The sequence below is a fragment of the Panthera uncia genome, chromosome B4 (genome assembly GCF_023721935.1).
Source record: "Panthera uncia isolate 11264 chromosome B4, Puncia_PCG_1.0, whole genome shotgun sequence".
Lineage (NCBI taxonomy): Eukaryota > Metazoa > Chordata > Mammalia > Carnivora > Felidae > Panthera > Panthera uncia.
Window position 1 is genome coordinate 45,580,054 of NC_064809.1, and position 8,052 is coordinate 45,588,105.

The 8,052-nt window shown below is 46.3% G+C and overlaps 1 long non-coding RNA gene across 1 annotated transcript; it reads left to right on the forward strand.

The window, feature by feature from the left end:
• The first annotated feature begins 1,791 nt into the window (after positions 1-1,791).
• LOC125918851 (uncharacterized) lies at positions 1,792-5,674 on the forward strand. The gene is made up of 3 exons (XR_007456599.1): positions 1,792-2,145; positions 3,726-3,818; positions 4,072-5,674. It is a non-coding gene; the product is annotated as an uncharacterized LOC125918851 (long non-coding RNA).
• Positions 5,675-8,052: the final 2,378 nt, after the last annotated feature.

An 8,052-nucleotide genomic window follows, 5' to 3' on the forward strand; every position in this document is an offset into this window, starting at 1 on the left:
AGGGGAGGAGCTGAGAGAGAGGCAGAGAGAGAGAGGGAGAGAGAGAGAGAATCCTAAGCAGGCTCCATGCAGCCAGAACAAGAGCCAGACACGGGCTCAAACCCACGAACCATGAGATCATGACCTGAACTGAAGTCAGGTGCTCAACGGACTGGGCCGCCCAGTGCTCCTTTAGTTGCTATTATTTATTTTGATGATTTAAAATCGCCAATAATATAATTACTTATATACAAAGCATGACAGTACAAATAATAAATTCAACATCGCTAAGGGGAAAACTGCAATTAAGAATTGCCCTTTCAGACAGAAAGAATTTCCCTTCCTTGAAGGTGATTTACTCTCATGTAGGAATTGTGGGCTAACAGGGTAGCTAGGATACCATCCTGCACTTTTTCCCTGAGACCCAAAGAGAAGTGAGATCCATTGTCCATAAAATGTTTTTTCTAGGGGCGCTTGGGTGGTTTAATCAGCTAAGCATCCAACTCTTGATTTTGGCTCAGGTCATGATCTTGTGGTTCGTGAGTTCAAGCCCCACATCAGGATCTGCACCGACAGTGCAGAGCTTGCTTGGGATTCTCTCCCTCCCTCCCTACCCCTCTCTCCCCCACCCCTCTCAAAATAAATAAACTTTCAAAAAATTTTTTAAAAAGATGTTTTTCTATCTTGGCAAGTTCTGTTAGGAGAGGACGAGCCCAAATCTACTTCCAGACATCGCTAGGAGGGGTAATGTCCTTTTGTCTCTTCGTTAGGAAAGGTCCCTAGACCAGTAATTATGTTTACACCAATGCAAAAAGATATACCATTATATCAAATTCTAAAGCTGACACTTTCCCATGAGAAGTTGCTTAAGAGAAAAAAAAAAGAAAAAAGAAATGTAAATGTGCAGTCATCACTGTTAACACTTCACATTTTTAAGGTAAAAGACTGCCTAAAATGGAATTTATTTTCCCTAATTTATAGGTCTTGTTTACATTTGGCCCTTCATTCTTCTCTTACAATGTGTATCTCCTTGCTCTAAAAAAAAAATTTTTTTTTTTAATGTTTATTTATTTTTGAGAGAGAGACAGAGCATGAGCTGGGGAGGGGTAGAGAGAGGGAGACACAGAATCCAAAGCAGGCTACAGGCTTTGAGGTGTCAGCACAGAGCGGGATGTGGGGCTCAAACCCACAAACTGAGATCATGACCTGAGCTGAAGCTGGACGCTTAACTGACTGAGCCACCCTGGGGCCCCTCTCCTTGCTCCTTGCTTTTTAAAAGGAAAATATGGGGGCACCTGGGTGGCTCAGTCAGTTAAGCGTCCCACTCTTAGTTTCAGCTTAGGTCATGAGCTCATGGTTTGTGAGTTCAAGCCCCACATCAGGCTCCCTGCTGATAGTGCAGAGCCTGCTTGGGATTCTCTCTCTCTCTCTCTCTCTCTCTCTGCCCCTCCCCTGCTCTCTCTCTCTCTCAAAATAAATAAACTTTAAAAAAATTTTTAAAAAGGAAAATATTAACTATTGCAGAACTGCAATAGTACTGTCCAGTTAATGCAGCGTTACCAGGAGGTTAAGGACCATTCACCCTAGGCGGGCTCGTGGCCTACATACAACCCCTTCTCCTGGAAGGGGAAGGTGCAACTGAGTCTGCGTCCAGAAGGTGGCGCTGTCTGCAAAGCCCGTCTGGGAGGGAGGGGTCGCCAGCCTGGGGCGGTCAGGGCAGCTGCAGGCAGCCCGCAGACGCTAGGAAAGAAGAGAAAGGAGGTAGGGGGAGGTGTGGAGGGAGGGCAGAGCGGTGGCAGTGGTCGTTTTTCCTAACGTTCCAGAGCTATGAACTGTCAATTTTGAAGGGCGTGTAATTGAATTCTAATTGTAACTGAAGTGGGAGGAGATGCCTGCCTTAAGTCTAAAGACTCTGACAGGTCTGGGAATATCTAAAATTCCGAAGTCTCCTGGTGATCTATTTGCAGGAGAGTCAAGGCTCTCCTGATATGAAGTCAGCCTAAGGGGAGAGGGAGCAGGTTCTGAGCTGGACCAGTAACAGCATGGTCCTGGATCACTAAGGGCGAATTGTGCTCCTGAGTCCTGAAGGGGAGTCTGCATCTTGCCGGGAGAGAGGAATCGTGCAAACACCTAAGAGATGGTGTACTCAAAACCCTAGGCACCAAGGTACAAGCCACAAAACCCTGGGCGTCTCCTGGCACGATGTGCCGCCAGTGGAGGCCCACCAGGCATTGTGCTGTGACTGGGGTGGTAGGGACATTGCCAGTGATGCTCCTAACCGCCATGCTCCCAGAACTTACTTTTTGCCTGGCCCTGTGCCAAGTGCTTTAAAGTCTTCTTTCATTTCGGTTTCAAAATAAATCGAGAAGGTAGATTCTATTTCCAGTCTCATTTTACAGAAGAGGACACCGAGGCGGGCTTCACTTGTGGAGATGACAGAGACTGGGTTTGCAGCAGGCTGGGCCCAGCCCAAGCACAGGGCTCCTGCTATTCTTCCCCTTGGTGCCCGTCTGAGCTTCCTGAGGGTGACTTGCCCACAGGACGCGCCCAGAGGAAAGATGGGGTCGTGGTGGAGGGCTCAAAGCAGTGCTGACCAACTGGCATTGTCTTGAGGTCTTTGCGGTGCTCTTGGACTTGAGCCAGGCCTTGAAGGCTTGGATTTGGGAAAGGACTTTCAGGGGCCTAGCGGGAAGAGGGGGTGAGGGCAGGAGAGGGGGAGGCGTGATCAGGGGCAGTGAGAGGCCAGTGTGACCAGGTGAGGGGGGGGGGGGTGAAGCCTGTATGGCAAGAGTGGGCTGGGGCTGACGTTGGATGCCATGGACCCACACTGAGGAAGGGTGAGGTGGGCCCAGCCTCCCTGTGGCCCAAGACCTTCGGGGATTGTCTTTGGTCTGTGGCCTCACTCCCCAAGCTTCGAGTTCTTGGTGCTTGCCAGAAGCCATGGATTTTTTATGGGTCCTGGTCCACCCCCATGAAGCTGGCATCAGAAATAATTTTTTTTTTTTTCTGGAAGAAAGTTGAAGAGAAAATAACTTTATTGTCAGTTCTCACTTATCTGTGAGGAAATAAGGGCAACTGGAATCTACAGATTTCAATAGCCAGTGGTTTTGCCTTGTTTGGCAACTCATGTTTCGCCATGGCTTCCGGAAAACAGCAAAATCGAGTTGTCAGATTTTCACGTTTACTCCTTCACGTCCTCCGTCTGAAGTGCTAAGAAGCAGGGAAGTGGCCCGAGTGTGGACAGCAGGAGGGAGAGGAAGGGAAAGCAGGTGTCTGGGTCCATGAATGTCCGCTTACGTGTTCGGTTCCCGAGAAACCCAGAACTGAGCGCTGGGCTCTGTGCGTGCCAGCGCTGCTGTGGCTGACTGCTGGGTGGGAACCTGGACATGGGGTGGGGGACATAGTAGCTGCACATGTCACCGAAGTTCAGAGGTCAAGGGCATCCCACACAAAAGCTACACGTCCTAAGAAGTTTGACAAAATCCCCTGTTGAGGAAACCTACCTGGGGATCAAAGGGACCAAAGTGGGGTGAGCTGACCCCAGCACTTGCTAGCAGGGTGACAGAATTCAGTTGACGTCTCCATGTACCTCATCATTTCTCTTCTGTTCCCCTGGAGAGTGGCTTTGTGTGGTAAATATTTATGTGATATCTGAATTATTGGTGATGTCATACATGCCCTTGTATCTGAGAACATACTGTGATTTAGAACTAAAACTCTTTATCATCCCCATTTCTGCTAAGTAGGATCTACTCCTGATGCAGGACCTTGGGAGGAACATTTGGATCCGAGAGAAAAAGGCCTGGTGTGTAATCTCAAGAGCAACCCTCCTTTCTCTTGTAAGCAAGGGCAATGGGTTTGGGCCGAATCAGGAGGTTGTAAGTGGGGGTCATGGGGCAGGGGGCTGGAGGTCAGGTGTTTTCTACCTTTTCTTGGCAGTAGGAACAGACAGAGCTTACCACAGACTGCAGGCAGCTGCCCCAGGGCAGCCGGAGCATGTGGAGGAAGTTGGTGGGAGGAAGATAGGCAGGGATAGCATGGGTTCTGTGTGGCTGCAACCTCTTCTCAAACCTCTGTCTACTGTTCTGATAGAGCTGCCCGGAGAGAAGGCGCCATGACAGCTCCTTTCCCTCGTGTAGCACAACGCCCATTCTTCTGCGGCCTGTGACGTCTCATCCCTGCCCCCCGCCACCCCGGCCTCTTGCCGCCCAAGAGCCCCAGAGCAGTGCCCAGCCATTGCTGCTTCATGTCACGTCAGGACCCTGGAGCGTCATCCTCAGAGGAATCCAGATCCTGATGGGGCTATCCACGGGCTGGACGTCTGGGCCACGTATCATGGTGCCTGAAAGCCCAGGAAGAAGGGGGCACGTGTAGAGGAGAGAATCCTTGGGGGCAGGTATCCACTGAGACGCCTCCCACATTCGGCAGCATCTCATCTTTTATGGGATATGGACGACTATGGTAATGGTGGAAAGACAGAGTTGGGCAGGAAATCTGAATGCTCTTATAATATGGAGAGGGGACTTCTGCATATAAATTTTGGGCAAGTTTACTCCTGTGAGAGCTCTCCAGTAACTGTGTTAACCTACTCTTAATGCAAAATACCTCCCCCACCCCGGGATTCTGGAAGCAGACATTATCTCTGACCACGACCCTGCTGACCCCAGGGAGACTCGGCCCTCGATTGGCTAGATGGGAAGCCTGTTTTGGTGCTATGTTTCTGGAAAAGCTGGACTTGAAAATGGTGCAGGTATTTACCGGGCTGGCAAGAAGCTTAATGTTTGTTTCTGGCTCCATGTCGGGGTGTTATTTGGCCACTAATGATACAGTCTTGGAAAAGTCGTATCACCATCCTGACCTCAGTTTCTTCATCCGAGAAAAGAGATAATGTCAAAGGTTATTACTCACCTGGAATAGGCTTTTATTCTAAGTCTCAGAACAGACAACTTAACATTTTTATTTCCTTATCCACAAATGGGGATAATAATACCCACCCTTACCTTCGAATCTATATGAAAACCCTCAGACCTCTGGGGAGGAAAAGCATTATTTAAGCCCAGAGTAGAATTATTATTCTATTCTATTTGCTCTCTCCTAGTCATTCATCACTGCCGTGCTGTACAATTATGCCCTGGGGTGAGTTATGTGAACAAACAGTCACACTGGGCAAGTTTCTTGAGTGATGGGACATTCAGATTGTGCTCTGTGGAAAAGACACCAAAATCTTTTATTTAGTTATTTTAGGTGGAGAGTGCTGTCTAGTTAGTTAGTACACAGGCCCAAACTGGAATACATTGCTACCTCTAGAATGTAATATTGGTGGTTATTTCTCCTTTCCAGTGTTGTCTTGCCTTTGAATTTCTGTGGGCATCGTTTGGACCAGTTCTGACCTGGGAAAACACAGCATGAGTCCTCTTTGGCTCCCAGCAAGATAATGCCTAAAACTTTGATGCTGCCTGGGGTTTGGAGTGGAACCCGGGTCCCCATGCTTCGAAAATCTGCATAGCCAAATGTGCATAAGTAAAGGCATGCCTCACCTAGCTAAACAAACACGCACAGGCTTATAATTGCTTTTGTATTTTCTCATTGTAGCCACCAGAGGCCTCCCAAATTGTGGTCGATTTTAATGTCAGTGGAAATCTACTGGGAATTAACAAAAAAAAAACCATTTTAAAATTGAATAGAATGCCTACAAAAGTTCAAAGTCTGTTACCTTGTTCATTCAACATCGCTATTCATGCAAAATGTCATGCAAATCAGGCCTTATTTACTGAGTACTTTGCTTCAGTAACCAAAAAAATGCTAAGAAAAAATGGCTTATGTTTAGCCATCTATTTTTCCAAAAATAGGACAGCAATTAAAGTAGTGCCACATGATGTGACTGATGATATCAGTGCAGGAAAAGAACACCATCTCGGTGGCTGATGCTCAGGGCTGAGCATCTGTCCTTCATCAGGGGCTGGGCAGTGTGTCCAGAAGAGAAGTCCTGGGGCCCCAGGGCCATGAGCAATGTGGATGCCATGCCGGGCACAGAATGATGAAAATATCCTTTGTGAGTAAGCGTGATAACTGTGCCTTCCAACAGGGGACTTCAGAGACCCTTTGGGAATCTGATTTCACCTCTATGATGCTCAGTTTCTTCTTGTATAAAAGTGAGAGGTTTGGGCTAGGTGATTTCTAAGTCCTTAAAGGTATATTATTGTCTTCTAAAACATTTAGGACCACTTACTGTGGATCTGTTATACATGATTGCAACACAAAGTGCTTTGCAAACGTTTTCTTATTTAACTCCCATGGCCAGTAAGAATAGCCAGCTTTAATTTACAGATGGTGGAATTAAGCTCAAAGAAGTAAGGTCACTCACCAGCGATCACACAGGTCGTAAGTGACAAAGGCAGAATGCACTCAGATCCGTTTGATTCCTAAATTTCTCACTGTCTACGCCTTTCGTGCATTTCTGGACCGAGAGTATCAACTCAGTTAACCCACATAATTTAACTCCTGAGGTGCAGCATACACATACACAAGTTCATTCTCTCCCATAAGTGTGGAGATAGGTTGTCTAGGGAAGGTCTGATGGTCATGGAATCACCAGTCACCTAAGCTCCTGTCTTTCTGCTCTACTGTATTCTAGCATGTGGATTCCATCCTCTAGGTGGACTTATGATCCAAAATGGCCGATGGAGATCCAACCATCACATTTGGGTTGTAGGCTGGAAGAAGGAGGAAAGCAGAATATGGTTGGCAGGTCCCCAAGTCGAGTTAACTACATGAAAGCAACATTTCAGAAGTTCCATACAGCCCCTCTGCTTATATCTCAGCAACCAGAATTTAATGACATGGCCATGCATAGGGGTGAAAATGGGAAGCTGACAAATGTAGTCTTTATTCTGGATAGCAAACTGCCCAATTAAATACCAGGGCTTATGGTGTTAAGGAAGAAGAGGAAAATGAGTACTGGAAATCAAATAGCTGTCTTTGCCACCACTATCATCTGCATAGTTACTTCTAGCTCTTTTCTGGTTTTGGAGTCCTGATTTTGTTCAGGTTTCTGCCTCTCCCCAAGTTTCTATGTTAGTCCTGAATGATTACAGCCAGCCATGGTGGTATCACTCCCCTCCCTGTGACTGGTTGTGATTAGGCATATAAACAAATTCTGGACAATGAGATGTGAAAGGACTTCTGGAAAAGGGTTTTGTGGGTTTTTTTTTTTTTCCTCTTAAAAAAGCAGTGCATCGGAAAAGACTGACTTTTTCTTCTACTACACATTGTAGTGTCTGATAATGACACCTGGAAATATAGCAGCCATTTTATAACACTGTGGAAAACGTACTTCTGAGAACAAAGCTGTCCCCAGAGAATGGTAGAGGGGAGAGACAGAAAGAAGCTGGGTTTTGGGGGATGAACTGACTGACTCTGGAGCTGGCCTACTTCTGGACTTCTTATGAAATACATTTTCATATTGTTTAAGTATGTTGAATTGGTACTTTCTTAGTTGCAGCCAAAGGCATGCTGACTGATATGCAGGAGAAAGAAAGAAAGAGACCCATTCCCTTATGCCCTCAGGATGGCAAACTGGATACCAATCTATGCCTGTCTTTGGACTGAACCCCTGTGTTATTCCATTTCTTATAAGAGGTACCTTTTTTTTTACTTGCCATGGAGAAGATACCTTTCTGTAGAGTATTTAAAAGGCTCTGTGTAGAGGCACTTGTACCCCAATGTTTATAGCAGCACTTTCAACAATAGCTAAATTATGGAAAGAGCCAAAATGTCCATCAACTGATGAATGGATAAAGAAATTGTGGTTTATATACACAATGGAGTACTACATGGCAATGAGAAAGAATGAAATATGGCCTTTTGTAGCAACGTGGATAGAACTGGAGAGTGTTACGCTAAGTGAAATAAGTCATACAAAGACAGATACCATATGTTTTCACTCTTATGTGGATCCTGAGAAACTTAGCAGAAGACCATGGGGGAGGGGAAGGAAAAAAAAAAGTTAGAGAGGGAGAGAGCCAAACCATAAGAGACTCTTAAAAACTGAGAATAAACTGAGGGTTGATGGGG